Below are 17,242 nucleotides of genomic sequence, written 5' to 3' on the forward strand. Positions count from 1 at the left end.
ACTGAACTAATTTTCATTACATACAGGGTGTTCGGAAATTTCCGTTACAACTTGTAGAGGGGAGTAAGTACCTAATATTTTGAATAGGAACCAATGTCCGTTTCCGTTCTATGCTTAACTCATCCACTTCTGCTTGAGGAACTGAATTAGGCGTGGGGCAGTATAATTCTTAGGTAACAGTTCGAAAGGAAACATATCGAAACATCCATTTATCGCAGTTTATGCAAAGTTTAATTTACGAGACTTCTGCAGAGACAGAGGAAGATCAGCTGGCAGGAGCTCTGGCCGCTGCACTAGAAATTGAAGAGACACCAGGTGGGATGGAGAGTGTGTACCAGAACACGCTTCGTAGGTACTGTGGTGTCACCGCCAGACACCACACTTGCTAGGTGGTAGCCTTTAAATCGGCCGCGGTCCGTTAGTATACGTCGGACCCGTGTGTCGCCACTGTCAATGATTGCAGACCGAGCGCCACCACATGGCAGGTCTAGAGAGACTTCCTAGCACTCGCCCCAGTTGTACAGCCGACATTGCTAGGAATGGTTCACTGACAAATACGCTCTCATTTGCGGAGACGATAGTTAGCATAGCCCTCAGCTACGTCATTTGCTACGACCTAGCAAGGAGCCATAGCATTTGATATTTATCTTGAAGCATGTACAGTCAAGAGAGATGTTCTCCAATTATGGATTAAAGTTAAGCATTACATCAACTACGTACTTTATTTGCTACTAAAAATTCCCTTAAATGTTCCAGACCTCACGCCAGTCTGCGTGAGCTAAAAGCGTGCATTTCGGCCTACTCTAGCAACACGGTGTTGGCTCTTCTACCAACACTTCAGGTTCAATGTCTGTAACAACGTCGGTGGTCTCCACATCGAACCGCTGTTGTAATGGATCAGTACTTTTATGTACCTATAATATGCTGGATTCTTTTTTGTTTTCGAATAATGTAAACATGCTGTATTTAAGTGTTAATACAAACAAATTTGCTTAAATGATAAGTGGATGTTTTGTTATGTTTCCTATCGAATTGTTATCTACTAATTGTACTGCGTCACGCCTAGCTCAGTTCCCGAAGCAGAACTGGATGCTTTAAACATCTGGACCGAAACCGTAGTAGAACGGAAATGGTGCATTTCCGGACGTGGGCTGCGATTCAAAATATTATGTACTCATTTCCCTCTACAAATCCTAGAAGTCTGTAGTGGAAATTTCCGAGCAGCCATTGTGTACGTGTGATCAGTATAGTACTACAACTATCAAGACGTCAACTATACGTAGTGTCTCAACTGCAAAAAAAATTGTAATAATTGTCAGAAGGCCAAATAGCCTATATTCTAGGTACATAGTGTTGTTCAGCAGTGTGTAAAACCTATTAGCCTATAATAACCTTAGGAGGAGGACTGTATTCTTCTTGTGTTGGTCATATAAAACTCTCAGATGCTGTGGTGTAAATATGTCACTTGCATGCGGTCGGATATAAACGTATAACAGAACACTTATAGTTAAGCGGATTGAAACTGAAATATATGGTAAAAGAACTATCCACATAGGGTAGAAATATTGTTTGTAACGCATGAGGTTAACATGGCTACCTATGATGCTCCACACACTTCGTCCAGCTAACAAGGGGAGGCCGCCAATTGTGAAATTCAGATTCGATTCACACTGCGCATAATAGATGCTCATGGCCAGAGGTATAATGTGGCAAAGCACCAAGATGCACTTCCCAGCCGCTGTCGAGAAAATCGACAGTTAAAAGAAACCGTTGCGGTGAAATACTTTCTACGATTAAGGGTTTTCTACAGCGTCGTGGCGCAGCGGTAAGCGCTCGGGTTCGTAATCTGAAGGTCGCCGGATCGAGTCTCGCGCCATGCAATTTTTTTATTATTAGTTTTTTGTAATATATATACTATTAATGAATTGCTTATGCATGTTGGTGAAGGCGGATCGCTCTCCAATTGTACCGCCTCCATTTTTCCGTTTTTTTAACAGGGTGTACCAAAGCTCTCCCGTCCACACTGATTTTCGACGATGTTATAAGTTGCGCTAGGGACCGCATCTACCTTCTTTCGAAGTTAGCAGGCAACTACGCTGTTATGCGGCGGCTCGTTTCGGCCCATTCAACATCTGTATTTCAAGTGTAACGAGCGGGTAACGGACTTTATATTTCATACCTGCCACAGCAAATTTGTGTTCGTGGGGTCTCTATTCTAATTCGAACGTTTGACTTACGCTATGCGTATTCGTTTCGGAATATCGTCTCTACGTCTTCCGTTAACTATACGTGGTTAACATTATGAAGACAATTAATAACATTTGTGAAATACAACTTTGTTTGCGGAAAACATAATGATGTTCGAAGTCGCCAGTTTTTCCACGACAAACGACTTTCAACAACTTATTATATGGATAATTGTTGCAACTGATTGCCGGGAATTATATATATATTTGAATTACAAAAAACAAATACTAAAAAAAAAAAGTTGCATGGCGCCAGATTCGATCCGGCGACCTTCGGATTACAAACCCGAGCGCTTACCGCTGCGCCACGACGCCGTAGAAAGTTATTAATCGTAGGGAGTATTTCACCGCAACGGTTTCTTTTAACTGTCGATTTTCTCGACAACGGCTGAGAAGTGCATCTTGGAGCTTTGCCACATTACACCTCTGGCCATGAGCTTTTATTATGCGCAGTATGAATCGAATCTGAATTTCACAATTGGCGGCCTCCCCTTGTAAGACAAATACGCGATTTGGAGTGGGATTCATAAAAGTATGGTATACTGTAACAGTGAAAACCTATTAGTAACAAGGCAAAATAGAGTAAACTGTATACCTGTTTGCGGCTACACTATGCAAATGCATGTACCTACATAGTGTGCCGTGCTTATACAGGGAGTCACTAAATTTCCTTTACACACTTTGAGCACAGGCTTCTTACACCAAGACAAGAATAAAATGTCCGCTAAATATTGGTTCCAAAATGCGTACCTTAAGAGCCAAGAGCATTTTTTCATCTTCTGTTAAACCGCACGCTCCTTGATTTCCTTATTTTGGGAGGAGGTAGTACGGAACGAAACAAGAAAGAAAGTCCAGCAAATATGAGCTCTAAAACGCATAACTTAAGAGGTATCAACACTTGGTCTGTAAAAGAGGTGTGTTTCACAGCAGTGAAGATGATCAAGTGCTCATAGCTCCTAAGACATGAGTTTTAGAGACCGCGTTTACACGCCATTTTTTCTTGTTTTCGTTTATACTGCCTCCTCTCAAAATCGGATAGCAAGGAGCGTGCGGTAAAAGAGATGTGTTTCACAGTATCGAAGATGAAAAAGTGCTCATGGCTCTTAAGGTATGCATTCTAGAGCCATCGTTTACCGGATTTTTTTTTTTTTTGGAATGGTGTAAGGAACGTGTCCTCAAAATTTGAAAAAAGGTATTTTGTTAACCCTGTATAAGGAGCAGTCACATGGAAACGCGGTAGATGGAAAAAAAAATAAGTAAACTTATTTCAAAAGTAATCGCCGCAACTGTTAATTTACTTATCTCACTGTGAGACAAGACGGTCAGTGCCTTCATGGAGAAATGTTCGCAGTTGTCTACGGAACTACGTTTGTACCCAGGCGTGCATCTCTTCGACCGAGGCAAACTGAAGGCCACGAATGTCTTTCTTTACAAGTCCAAAAATATAGCAATCACGTGGGGAGATATGAGTACTATATGGAAGATGTGTCAAGCCTTCCCAGCCAAGCTTCTGCAGCGTGGTCGAAACAACCTTGGCAACATGCGAGCCTGTCCCCAAAATGAAAAAAAGATTTAGTTACATAGCTACACTACTTATTCATAATTGAATCTTATAGCCTTATGGTAGGTGTGATTCTGTATTAATCTTAGGTCAAGCCTTTATGGACTCTATTATTAACATGATATAAATTGAGCGAAATTATTAAACAAGTTATGGAAGGTGAAATATTTATACAATAGTAATAGTTGGCATAATCACTACGCTACACGTAATATGCACCTGCATACCGCATGCAGATGATGCTATATGGCAGAGGTTGACACGGCGGCTCTTCGCTTCCTGTGGTCCTCTGGGCCCAATCGCAGAGTCTGTGTTATAGCCCGGATCGCTCGATTTTGGATTAAAGTATACTATACTCCTGAGGTAACTCAAAATATCAATCATTACGACATTAAGAAACAAATGTATGTGAAGCAAAAGAGTTTCAGTCTACTGCTTGTACTTACAATGGACAACATCCTAATCGCAAAGGTAGCTACATTCTGCAGCTACAGGAAATGGTGAATAATTTTATTTATATATTTATTTAACCTGATCTGATTAGCGCCATCAGGCGCTTCTTACATTGGACTAGGATTTCATACATACAATAACTTTTTTATATCACAGTTACCTAACAAATAATAATTTGAATATGACAAGTAGCACTAAAATGATTTACGTTTCTATAGAGACAATCTGTGTAAATAATACTGACAATGAAGTAATAAAGTTAACACTGACAGTACTTCTGTTACTGTTGTTGCTGCCACTAACAGTGATAATAATAATAATAATAATAATAACAATAATGATAATGATAACAATATCGATAATGGCAGACATAAAAAGAATTTATATGTGTACAAAATAGATATTTTCTGATACAGCGAGTTCTGGGGAAAGGAAATTTAAGGAGGATGCATAAGATAAGAATACTGAGAAAGGAAAAAAAATGGTTCAAATGGTTCTGAGCACTACGGGACTTAACTCTTAGGTCATCAGTCCCCTAGAACTTAGAACTTGTTAAACCTAACTAACCTAAGGACATCACACACATCCATGCCCGAGGCAGGATTCGAACCTGCGACCGTAGGGGTCGCGCGGTTCCAGACTGAAGCGCCTAGAACCGCTCGGCCACCCCGGCCGGCACTGAGAAAGGAGAAAGATCTGGTTGGAAAGAAGGATATATAAGGGTAACGAGTGCGTACAGGGACGATGGAAATCATTATTGTTGGTTTATTAGGTGTGTCATTAACTGTATTCTGAAACTGGAGACGTTATTCAGTTATCTAATATAATGCAGGACATTATTTCAGAGTAGGGGTCCCGCTACTGAGAAGGCCAATATGTCTCCTCTATCAGGAGCTACCATTTACCCTCAGTCCCGCAAATCCCCCTTGAAATGTTTTCATTCATGTTTAATATTTTACGGATGAAGATCTCACTATAAACAGAGCACTAACTCAGCTGCAAAAGGACGATTATGAAGAGCTGCGGTAGCTGTGGTGGAACATTCACCTGCGGTGATTCACTAATAAGTCAGGTCTGAAATAGGTACCCGATTAATTATTACTGTGCTAGGGAGTGTTATCAGCTAATCGAGGTGGAAAGTGAGAGCGTTAAGTGTTAATCTGTAATATAAGTTAGCTACGACAGACGCCAATAGCCTACCAAGTTAAGTTGTAAAGTTAGTCGCTAGGTTTTTTTTTATGAACTGCAGCTTGGAGTGAATCTCTGCAACACCAAATGCAGTGGTACACCACGCGAACCTACCACGACAGTCCAAAAAGTACCGAAACTGGATTAATAAAAAATGGATAGAAGTTAATACGGCGATTTTATTGCTTCAGGTGTCCTACATAGTCTCCCCCTACTAGAGTACAAAACATAGAACGTTCAAACAATCACGTGGAGCTGTTAGAAATGTCTTTATTTGGAATGTTGTTAAATTCGGGCGTCACTTTGGCTTGAATGTCGTTTATGTTCAAAAATGGTTCAAATGGCTCTGAGCACTATGTGACTTAACTTCTGAGGCCATCAGTCCCCTAGACCTTAGAACTTGTTAAACCTAACTAACCTAAGGACATCACACACATCCATGCCCGAGGCAGGATTCGAATCTGCGACCGTAGCGGTCGTGCGGTTCCAGACTGAAGCGCCTAGAAGCGCTCGGCCACTTCGGCCGGCTCGATTATGTCGTCAGAACTTGACTCTTCACGTGAATTTCTGCAGTTTGTCATTTCGTGGTAGGTGTGTCTTGATAATAGCAAGTCTCGTAACCCGTGATAATTTTTTCCAGAAAAAAATTGCCCGCGTTTCGCATTTCAGTCAAACCAGGGCAGGCGCCCAGTTGTGCGGGGGAGCCTTTGCACACACTTTTCTCTTCTATTCTTAAAAACATTCTGTAGGACATCTGGAACACTTGATGTAGAGCTATTGCTCCATTGTGATTTGTGACACAACAATGTTGGCACAGCACTAATTAACACTGCATACTAGATACAACAATAGCATAAGAAAGTCTCCCTTTTTTCGTCAAGAGTAGTATGTTAGCATCTGTATCTTGTGCTTGTCTATGATTACTGCTTATTTAGTGTCCTATTTTTGGTGCTGCTACAGGTGATTATACAGGGTGTTTCAAAAATGACCGGTATATTTGAAACGGCAATAAAAACTAAACGAGTAGCGATAGAAATACACCGTTTGTTGCAATATGCTTGGGACAACAGTACATTTTCAGGCGGACAAACTTTCGAAATTACAGTAGTTACAATTTTCAACAACAGATGGCGCTGCAAGTGATGTGAAAGATATAGAAGACAACGCAGTCTGTGGGTGCGCCATTCTGTATGTCGTCTTTCTGCTGTAAGCGTGTGCTGTTCACAACGTGCAAGTGTGCTGTAGACAACATGGTTTATTCCTTAGAACAGAGGATTTTTCTGGTGTTGGAATTCCACCGCCTAGAACACAGTGTTGTTGCAACAAGACGAAGTTTTCAACGGACGTTGAATGTAACCAAAGGACCGAAAAGCGGTACAATAAAAGATCTGTTTGAAAAATTTCAACGGACTGGGAACGTGACGGATGAACGTGCTGGAAAGGTAGGGCGACCGCGTACGGCAACCACAGAGGGCAACGCGCAGCTAGTGCAGCAGGTGATCCAACAGCGGCCTCGGGTTTCCGTTCGCCGTGTTGCAGCTGCGGTCCAAATGACGCCAACGTCCACGTATCGTCTCATACACCAGAGTTTACACCTCTATCCATACAAAATTCAAACGCGGCAACCCCTCAGCGCCGCTACCATTGCTGCACGAGAGACATTCGCTAACGATATAGTGCACAGGATTGATGACGGCGATATGCATGTGGGCAGCATTTGGTTTACTGACGAAGCTTATTTTTACCTGGACGGCTTCGTCAATAAACAGAACTGGCGCATATGGGGAACCGAAAAGCCCCATGTTGCAGTCCCATCGTCCCTGCATCCTCAAAAAGTACTGGTCTGGGCCGCCATTTCTTCCAAAGGAATCATTGGCCCATTTTTCAGATCCGAAACGATTACTGCATCACGCTATCTGGACATTCTTCGTGAATTTGTGGCGGTACAAACTGCCTTAGACGACACTGTGAACACCTCGTGGTTTATGCAAGATGGTGCCCGGCCACATCGCACGGCCGACGTCTTTAATTTCCTGAATGAATATTTCGATGATCGTGTGATTGCTTTGGGCTATCCGAAACATACAGGAGGCGGCGTGGATTGGCCTCCCTATTCGCCAGACATGAACCCCTGTGACTTCTTTCTGTGGGGACACTTGAAAGACCAGGTGTACCGCCAGAATCCAGAAACAATTGAACAGCTGAAGCAGTACATCTCATCTGCATGTGAAGCCATTCCGCCAGACATGTTGTCAAAGGTTTTGGTAATTTCATTCAGAGACTACGCCATATTATTGCTACGCATGGTGTATATGTGGAAAATATCGTACTATAGAGTTTCCCAGACCGCAGCGCCATCTGTTGTTGAAAATTGTAACTACTGTAATTTCGAAAGTTTGTCTGCCTGAAAATGTACTGTTGTCCCAAGCATATTGCAACACACGGTGTATTTCTATCGCTGCTCGTTTAGTTTTTATTGCCGTTTCAAATATACCGGTCATTTTTGAAACACCCTGTATATATTTACAATTACAGGAAGGGAGGAGATTAAACAGTTGATATGATCAAGACAGACCTTTACAAATAAAGAGGCTAAAGACGGTACAGGGAGGCAACTCTTTTGAAATGCCACAGCGGGCACCGACATGAACCCCATGTTTCGACGGATGGATCACCATCAACAACTTCACACACCGTACCTTTTGCGATATGCTGATGGGAGGTTTGGGACTGAATACCGGGACCTGCATCCAGTCAGGTGAATAGGAACTGTAATGGCGCCTCCTGGTCACGAAAATTACTTCCACTAGTAGGATTCACACTGGATTTCTGGGACTGCAGCGGTTTAACAACCTTGCTTATGGAGGCGGTTGACACCAAGTCAGACGATGACCTGCGGTCGTCAGTATTTGGTCGCAGACGAGGCTACACACTGGCGTGCAATTCTTGATAGTCACATTTATGCCAAAATGTTAAACTAAATTTCAAACTTCCCACGGTGTCAAATCACATGAGATCACAGGAAACTATTAATGTTGATCTTTTTTTGGTAGCATTAGAGCGTAAAATCTTCTACATCTACATCTACATACAGACTCCGCAATCTACCATACGGTGCGCGGCGGAGGGTACCTCGTACCACAACTAGCATCTTCTCTCCCTGTTCCACTCCCAAACAGAACGAGGGAAAAATGACTGCCTATACGCCTCCGTACGAGCCCTAATCTCTCTTATCTTATCTTTGTGGTCTTTCCGCGAAATAGAAGTTGGCGGCAGTATAATTGTACTGCAGTCAGCCTCAAATGCTGGCGCTCTAATTTCCTCATTAGCGATTCACGAAAAGAACGCCTCCTTTCCTCTAGAGACTCCCACTCGAGTTCCTGAAGCATTTCCGTAACACTCGCGTGATGATGAAACCTACCAGTAACAAATCTAGCAGCTCGCCTCTGAATTGCTTTTATGTCCTCCCTCAATCCGACCTGATAGGGATCCCAAACGCTTGAGCAGTACTCAAGAATAGGTCGTATTAGTGTTTTGTAAGCGGTCTCCTTTACAGATGAACCACATCTTCCCAAAATTCTACCAATGAACCGAAGACGACTATCCGCCTTCCTCACAACTGCCATTACATGCTTGTCCCACTTCCTACATTACTAATGGAGTATTCAAAGATTACGGGATTCTTTTTCCTATTCATCTGCATTAATTTACATTTATCTATATTCAGAGTTAGCTGGCATTCTTTACGCCAATCACAAATCCTGTCCAAGTCATCTTGCATCCTCCGACAGTCACTCAACGGCGACACCTTTCCGTACACCAGAGCATCATCAGCAAACAGCCGCACATTGCTATCCACCCTATTCAAAAGATCATTTATGTAGATAGAAAACAACAGCGGACCTACCACACTTCCATGGGGCACTCCAGGTGATACCCTCAAGTCCGATGAACACTCACCATCGAGGACAACGTACTGGGTTCTATTACTTAAGAACTCTTCGAGTCAGTCACATATTTGGGAACCAGTCTCATATGCTCGTACCTTAGTTAGGAGTCTGCAGTGGGGCACCGAGTCAAACGCTTTCCGGAAGTCAAGGAATATGGCATCCGTCTGATACCCTTGCGGGCACCTTCGTGATTGTTGGTACGACACCTGTTCGCTGCTCTTCCCTCATGGTCTCGTGCCCTCGGTCTTTCCTTCCACGATTATTTTTTCTAGATTTTCTCCAACTTGTCTTCCAAAGAATTGGAGAATTTTTAGGTCGACACGAGAATTACGGAACCTGGATACACTGAGTTACTCAGTAATGAAGACATCAGTTATTATTTCTGTCCATTTTATGCGCAGCGTGCTGCGCCATAATCGAAGCCTGGATGCATCAATACGCTGCTTGTCTCCGGTCTTATGGGTCCAACTTCTCGTAACCGTAACAGAAGACCGAGAACGTGAGTGTTCCAACAAGCAGGTTCTTTGGTATGTTCATTATCGCTCTGATTTGACAGATCTCGGCAATTTCTTCAGATCCACGCGCCCTAGCGTGATCCGTCTTCTTATCTTATCTTCAGAACTTTCCTGTCGCAGGTGGTTGACCCAAAATAGATGAAAAATGCACGTCTTCCATCTCCTCTAGTTCACCGGTGAGCTGGACCTGCGATCCTCGACTATTTATCATGAGTCTCGACATCCAGAGACTCATGTCTAATCTATATGATAGTCGAAAATCGTTTACTGTTATGTAAAGTAAGTGAATGCAATGACGCAGTGAAGTTAATGTACTCCTTGTTTTCTGAGTATATAAATTAATGTAACAAACGACCTGAAGCTTTCCGTGGATGGACAGGAGGCGACTGTCATGTGCTTCTTAGACTTAAGCAAAGCCTTTGACACTGTCGACTCCGACGTGTTACTTGCCTAAATTTCTCGCCAAGTGCAGTGCAATGGTTTCGCTCATACCTGACGTCTCGCCAGCAATGCGTCACGTCCGGCACCGTCAAGTCACAGTGGAGGTGGGTAGTATCAGTAGTCCCCAAAACTCCGGTATATTAGGTCCTCTACTCTTTTCATTGTATGTCAATGATGTGTCATCAGTTTTGTCCAACTGCAAATACCACAGGTACGTTGATAGCTTCCAGTTGTATCTAAGTGCATAACCAATAAACCTGAAGACAGCTATCGGGAATCTAAATACCGACATGTGTGCACCATCAAAATGGACAAAATGGGCACCCAAGCAGTACTGGTTGGTCATTATAGGCTCATTAGGCCAAAATATCGGGAATCCCTACCATCTTTAATCCTAAGTGGGACAAATATCAACTTCTCTCCCCCAGCAAAGAGTCTAGGAGTAATAATAAACGGAAATCTTAATTGGACTGAGAACGTAACTACAACGTGCAGGAACGCATCAGCATCTCTCCATGCCCTAGAAAAAAATAGAAAGCTCCTCCCTCTTGACCTGAAAAACGAAACTTGTACAAACACTTATACTTCCAATTACTGATGACAGTGATCCTGCATGCACTTCCCAGGGAAGTTGACGGCGCCTGGAATTTGTAGTGAATGCCTGTATTCGATATATCCATGATATTTGAGTCTTTTACCAGTTTCCACCATCAGATGCACAGCTATCCGGGCTGCGTGCATAAAAGCGCAGACTTCAGTCTGGAACCGCGCGACCGCTACGGTCGCAGATTCGAATCCTGCCTCGGGCATGGATGTGTGTGATGTCCTTAGGTTTGTTAGGTTTAAGTAGTTCTAAGTTCTAGGGGACTGACGACCTCAGATGTTAAATCCCATAGTGCTCAGAGCCATTTGAACCATTTTGAAAAGCGCAGAGATACGCATACCCTCTATCTTCTCTACCGTCTTATCAACATACACTGTCCCTCATGTCTCCTCTTGTGTAAACAACACGGCAGAAACGGCCGTTCCCATCAAAACCCAAATCCTTCCCGCCCCCTTCCATCATTCAGCAGTCTCCTTAAATTTTCTTTCCCCAGAACTAGCTATATAAGAAAGCATCTATTTTGTTCACCCATAATTTTTTTTATATATATACCACTTTATTATTATTATTATTGTTATTATTTTTATTACTAATATCACTACTAGTGGCAACATTATCAGAAGTAAAAGTACAGGTAAAATAGATAAATAAATAAAAATAAGGAAAGGAAATTGGGTAGAACGCAGAGAGACGTGCCGTAGTTATTACCGTTGATTGTTGTAAGGCATCCTAAGAACGGCGGCTGGCAGTTGCGGATGAAGCGGCTGTCGCCAACCCTGAAGTTGTCGCAGAGCTCGATGCTTGTGTTGTGCCGGGAGCGGACGTACGCAGCTGTCTCCCACTCCCGCGACACACACACGTAGCATTGGTTGGCTCTCCCCTCTGCAACACAACACAAACACGCTCTGTCAAACTCTGAGCACGCTCCTCTTCTCATACGAAGCGGACTAGCGACAAGACGAGTGCGTTGCTCTCCTTATTACTTGCATACTTTCCCTATATGCACTCCATCTTTAGCTGTGGAATCATTCATTTTGGGGTCCTGTACGCAAAACGTGGACACAGTCTTAAAACAACAGAAAATGCCACTAAAAATAACTGAAGATAGTAAACGAACTCCCAGTAAAATTCTATTAAAACGGCTGCAGATTCTAACTGGACCGTGTGAAGCCGTCTACCAATTTGTTATCACATAGAGAAGGACATCAACATTTGTCTCACAGAGAGCAGCATTCGTGATCGTGGAGCAAGAGTAAAATTTAACTTGCATTTACAAAGAGTAAATAAAAAAAAAGACGATGTTTTCTTCAACGAAACAAAATTGTACAATAAACTACCCAAGCATATTAAGAACTAAAATTAAAATACTTACAGAGTCACTTAAAGTACACCTCTTAAACAATTCGTACTAAAACGTCAAGTATTATTTAGAGAACACAGAGCAGCAAATGATAAAAAATTAATATAATTAATAATAAACAACTGGCGTTCTACACTAACTGTCATAGTTAAATGAAATTTACTGTATAATACTTTGCTCAGGATCTTTGACTGAAAGTTCAAACTTTTTTCCATTTTATTGGGCTCACTATCTCATAAAGATAATAATAGTGTATGCACGAATCAATTAATTTTTAAAATAATTGTTACTTTTTCAATTAAGATACCATTTCTGATATCATTACACAAATGATCTATGGACGAAAAAGTAACAAACTAAGTCAAACGAGGGTATGAAGGAGAATTCTTGCCTGCCAGTGAGAGACTGTGTACGTTAGGTAAAAAATACATCCCCCCCCCCCCCCCCCGCACACACAGAAGAAACAGGTCCTTTCGTTTCTTTGCCTGATTAGATGCATCTCCCTTTCTGCCAAATTATTAAAACGTTCAGTTACTGCATGTAGTTGTCACTCGTGAATCAGCTAACACCAAACGAGTAAGATACAATTGCTAATGATGAAGTATAGCCTAAATGTCTCCGTGGGTTCTTATTTTGACCTTAGACTCTGGCGTTCTGTTTTGTTTTAACGGTTGCTTTCGATGTCTTTTTGAATTTGAGGTTAACGCATTTGGGAGTCAAATGCTCTTTAATACACAAACTCGATCACGTATATAATATAGATTTTATACCTTACATGGTACTGCAGATTTTTCACGATCTTCTCCTTTACGTATAAGGAAAATTTTTACGTGTGGTGACATAGCTGACAAAGTATTTTTACCTGGAAATAACAGCTCTACTGTTATATTTTGTTTGTTTGTGTGACTATGGAACTTTTACAAATAGTTTTCTGTTGAGGGCGACCGCAGCTGACGTAATCCATGCTGTATATGAACTTTTACAGGAACGCGACCGGTTTCGCGATGCCAAACAAGATATTCAGGTGTATATCTAGAAGACAGGAAACGTACAATCGACATTACGATAAAAAACAGATACCTATCGTAATAACCTATGCTCTATGACCACCAATGTGAAATACTCCCACGTAAGTAAAACATGCAAGCCCTGATACGGGAGGGACGGGGACTCAACCGTCTCAAAATAAAATACTATTATGCACAACAAGCAGGATGTCATAGTTCGAATAGACAAGCTTAAAAACTGACACGTTAAAAGAGCGTTTACCTAGAATGAAAAGAGCAAATAATACGCTGAAGTATTTTATACTTTATATGGTTGTGCTGTATAATAGGGGTCGCAGTGATTGCCACGATGTTTGGACACGCCGCGGAAATGTTTGTAACTTTGACCGGTATGTGCATGGTGGCGCTAGTGCCCTCCGTGACACACACTGACTCGCAGTGTGCCTCTGCACGACAAGGCACTTGGAGGCTTGCTGACCGCCGCTTCTTGGTATGAAGTGAGTTTTATAAGCCATGGGCCTTCAGTGTTGCTGGCTGGGGCTTTTTACCTTTTCTTGTTTTCTTATTTGCTCTTTTAACTATCGGTAAACGCGCATTTAACATGTCAGTTTTTCAGCTGATCAAGTGGAACTACGACGCCCTGATTGTGGGGGGTAACAGTATTTTATTTTGAGAAGTTTCAGTCCCCTCCTTCCCTTATCAGGGCTTTCACGTTTTACTGACGTATGAGTATTTCATACTAGTTGTAACAGAGCAGAGATTATTAGGATAGGTATTTGTTTTTTATCATAATATCGATTGTACGTTTCGTATCTTGAATATGTACACCGTAAAATGTGATCTGGCATCACAAACCGGTCGCTTTCCCAGAAAATGTGGAACTTTTATTACCACGTAAAAATACTTTACACTTACAAACTCACAAACAAAAAAGTATCCTTATAAAATGCTGGAGAAGTTCCTAACAAATACACTCAGTTTCGACGGAGTTTCTTTCAAACCAAAGCACTGTATACGTTCATAAGCGATTGAATTAGAGACACCTATTTAGCAGGGTGCAGCAGTCCGTTTCTCCCTGATGACGATGGCGACGAAAAGTGTGGTGGGCCCAACAAGACAACGAAAGCTCTGGGAAACTGAGGGCGTCGATCGCCGCCCACGTATGTTGGAGGCTGGCCGGAGCTGAGTACAGGCAGCGCACATCCCGCTGAATGGCATCCAAAATTGCCCAGTCGGGTTCACGCCCGATGATTTGCTGTCCAGCAAATAGCCTAAGGACTTGGAGCATTCTTCACACTATTCAGATACAATTCGGGAGCGTCCGGGATGATGCAGTGTCTTTCTGGTGGTGTGGAATGCTAGAGGTGAATTACTGGATGCTTACGACTAGTGGTCATACACCCTGTACCCTGTCCCCCCCCCCCCCCCACTTACTGTAACAAGTGGAGCCCAAAGAAGATGATGCCGTACGGTGTGGTGTTGGAAGCGTCCGACTCAATTCTTCAGTCGTGAATTCAACAGTCATTGTGGACGTCGGTTCATCATAGGGTGAACAAAAAGGACCGCACCACGATCATAACAATGGGAGGGGCCCAAATTTGACTAAGTAACTGAAATGAGCTCTGCATTAAAAATTTACAAACAACCTAGAAAATTAGTATTAAGAACTGAAATCAGGAGGAGAGAGTGCACGGGTGTTCAGTATCAGGTTTCGCAGGCGATCAAGTCTCAATAAAGTTACAAGCTACGACGTGTCCGGTAGAACAGATACGACTCATATCTATTTTTGTATGGACGCGCGGCTGTTTGATGAAAACATTTCAGTGCGGATGCCCAGCCGACGTCCGAACTCCTACGGGAATCAAAAATCTGCGAATAGGGGTTAGTGGGTGAGGGTCGTCGCGGTGCAGCGAGTGAGAAGTTGCGAAATTTGGTCTGACGGAAAGCGTGTCCGGATGGCCCAGGCAGTTACGGCAACCGTTCTAGAGTAGCGGAGTATCTAGGTTCGAGTCCCGGTCGGGGACAAAGTTTTAACTCACGCCGTTGCATTGCCGCAATGCCCTGTGCGGCTGGGAGTCGTTATTTTCTTCCTGCCTCTTTCCCATCCCGTTTCCTTTCCATTCCTTTCATCCCTATTATTCAGCAAGGTGACAGACAGCATTCGGAATGGGAAGTGTAGCCCTACACAGATAGATCGGCGCAACACACTAAAGCGATTAGACTGTAAGCAATTTGCAATTGTTTTGGTTTTCTCCATAGCGCTCTTAGGTTGTCGTACATTATACCGATCAAAAGACAAAGGTCCTCCTAACGCCCAAGAATAAGAGAATGTACGGAGGAGAAAAAAGTCGTGTTCCTGAACCTGGAGGAGGGAACCCACACTCGTCTGAAGAAATCAGGATATAGCACGGTATGACAAAATTTTACACAAGCTGCAGATAACGAAAAGTGTGAGGTGATCCACATGAGTTCCAAAAGAAATCCGTTGGAATTCAATTACTCGATAAATAGTACAATTCTCAAGGCTGTCAATTCAACTAAGTACCTGGGTGTTAAAATTACGAACAACTTCAGTTGGAAAGACCACATAGATAATACTGTAGAGAAGGCGAGCCAAAGGCTGCGTTTCATTGGCAGGACACTTAGAAGATGCAACAAGTCCACTAAAGAGACAGCTTACACTACACTCGTTCGTCCTCTGTTAGAATATTGCTGTGTGGGATATTTACCAGGTGGGATTGACGGAGGACATGGAAAGGGTGCAAAAAAGGGCAGCTCGTTTTGTATTATCACGTAATAGGGGAGAGAGTGCGGCAGATATGACACGCGAGTTGGTATGGAAGTTATTAAAGCAAAGACGTTTTTCGTCGCAGCGAGATCTATTTACGAAAGTTCAGTCACCAACTTTCTCTTCCGAATGCGAAAATATTTTGTTGAGCCCAACCTACATAGGTAGGAATGATCATCAAAATAAAATAAGAGAAATCAGAGCTCTAACAGAAAGCTTTAGGTGTTCGTTTTTCCCGCGCGCTGTTCGGGAGTGGAATGGTAGAGAGATAGTATGATTGTGGTTCGATGAACCCTCTGCCAAGCACTTAAATGTGAATTGCAGAGTAATCATGTAGATGTAGATGTAGATATGTAAGTTTTGCACTGTGTAGTGGCTTAAGTAATTAGCTTCCCTTGATGGCAGTACCGGTTTTGTTGCGACACTTCAGTGCCTGCCAAGCTTCTCCTATTAGTCAAATCAGTAGTAGTAGTTTCTTCCGGGTAAAATCTGTTGTCCCAGTGAAATGTGTAAGAATGTGTGCAAGAGATCTGCGGACGTTCAGCGCAGTTGCAGGAGGAGGCTTTCTCGCCCTTGCACAGGCGCTGCTGGAAAGATGAAGACAGTACCCAACTGCAAGTACAACAGACGTGCTTCCTCACCCATCAACAATTTCTCGAACTGCAAAAAGAAAAAAAATTACAGACGAATGCCGCGTGGATATGGTCCCCCACGTGTTGCAGCATATGGAGGATGGTGCGTGCCATGTACAGCTGACATGTGGATAGACACGCGCACTAAAACACTTGATTTGACTCTTATTACACGTTCAATCTCGCGAGAGTTGCAACATAAAAATCGGGTCTTGTTTGTTGCAGTGTTCTTGTCTGACATGGATTAAAGTGCTACAAATATGCGGGAGGAAACTTAAACTAACCTGAGCAAGTTAGGGATGGTTACAAGCCATCTGTCGAGAGTTACGTTCGTTATCGATCAGGGGGAAAATGTAAAAAAGGTACTTGCGAACTATTGTCGCCTTCCGTGCAACATCCACTCCATTAGCACTGTTGTAAGCCACACCCTTGAAAATAAATGGTTCCAAGAATATTATCCTAATGTTTGACATCGTTGAAAGCAACGGAAAATGTCT

At 42.7% G+C, this 17,242-nt stretch overlaps 1 long non-coding RNA gene across 1 annotated transcript in view; it reads right to left on the bottom strand.

Moving 5' to 3' along the window:
• Positions 1-11,839, bottom strand: part of LOC126471492 (uncharacterized) — a 181,558-nt gene extending 169,719 nt beyond the window's left edge. The window contains exon 1 of the long non-coding RNA XR_007586310.1: positions 11,667-11,839. This is a non-coding gene — a long non-coding RNA (uncharacterized LOC126471492). The remainder of the gene's footprint in view (positions 1-11,666) is intronic.
• Between the last annotated feature and the right edge of the window lie 5,403 nt (positions 11,840-17,242).

The sequence above is a fragment of the Schistocerca serialis genome, chromosome 3, assembly GCF_023864345.2.
Source record: "Schistocerca serialis cubense isolate TAMUIC-IGC-003099 chromosome 3, iqSchSeri2.2, whole genome shotgun sequence".
NCBI lineage: Eukaryota > Metazoa > Arthropoda > Insecta > Orthoptera > Acrididae > Schistocerca > Schistocerca serialis.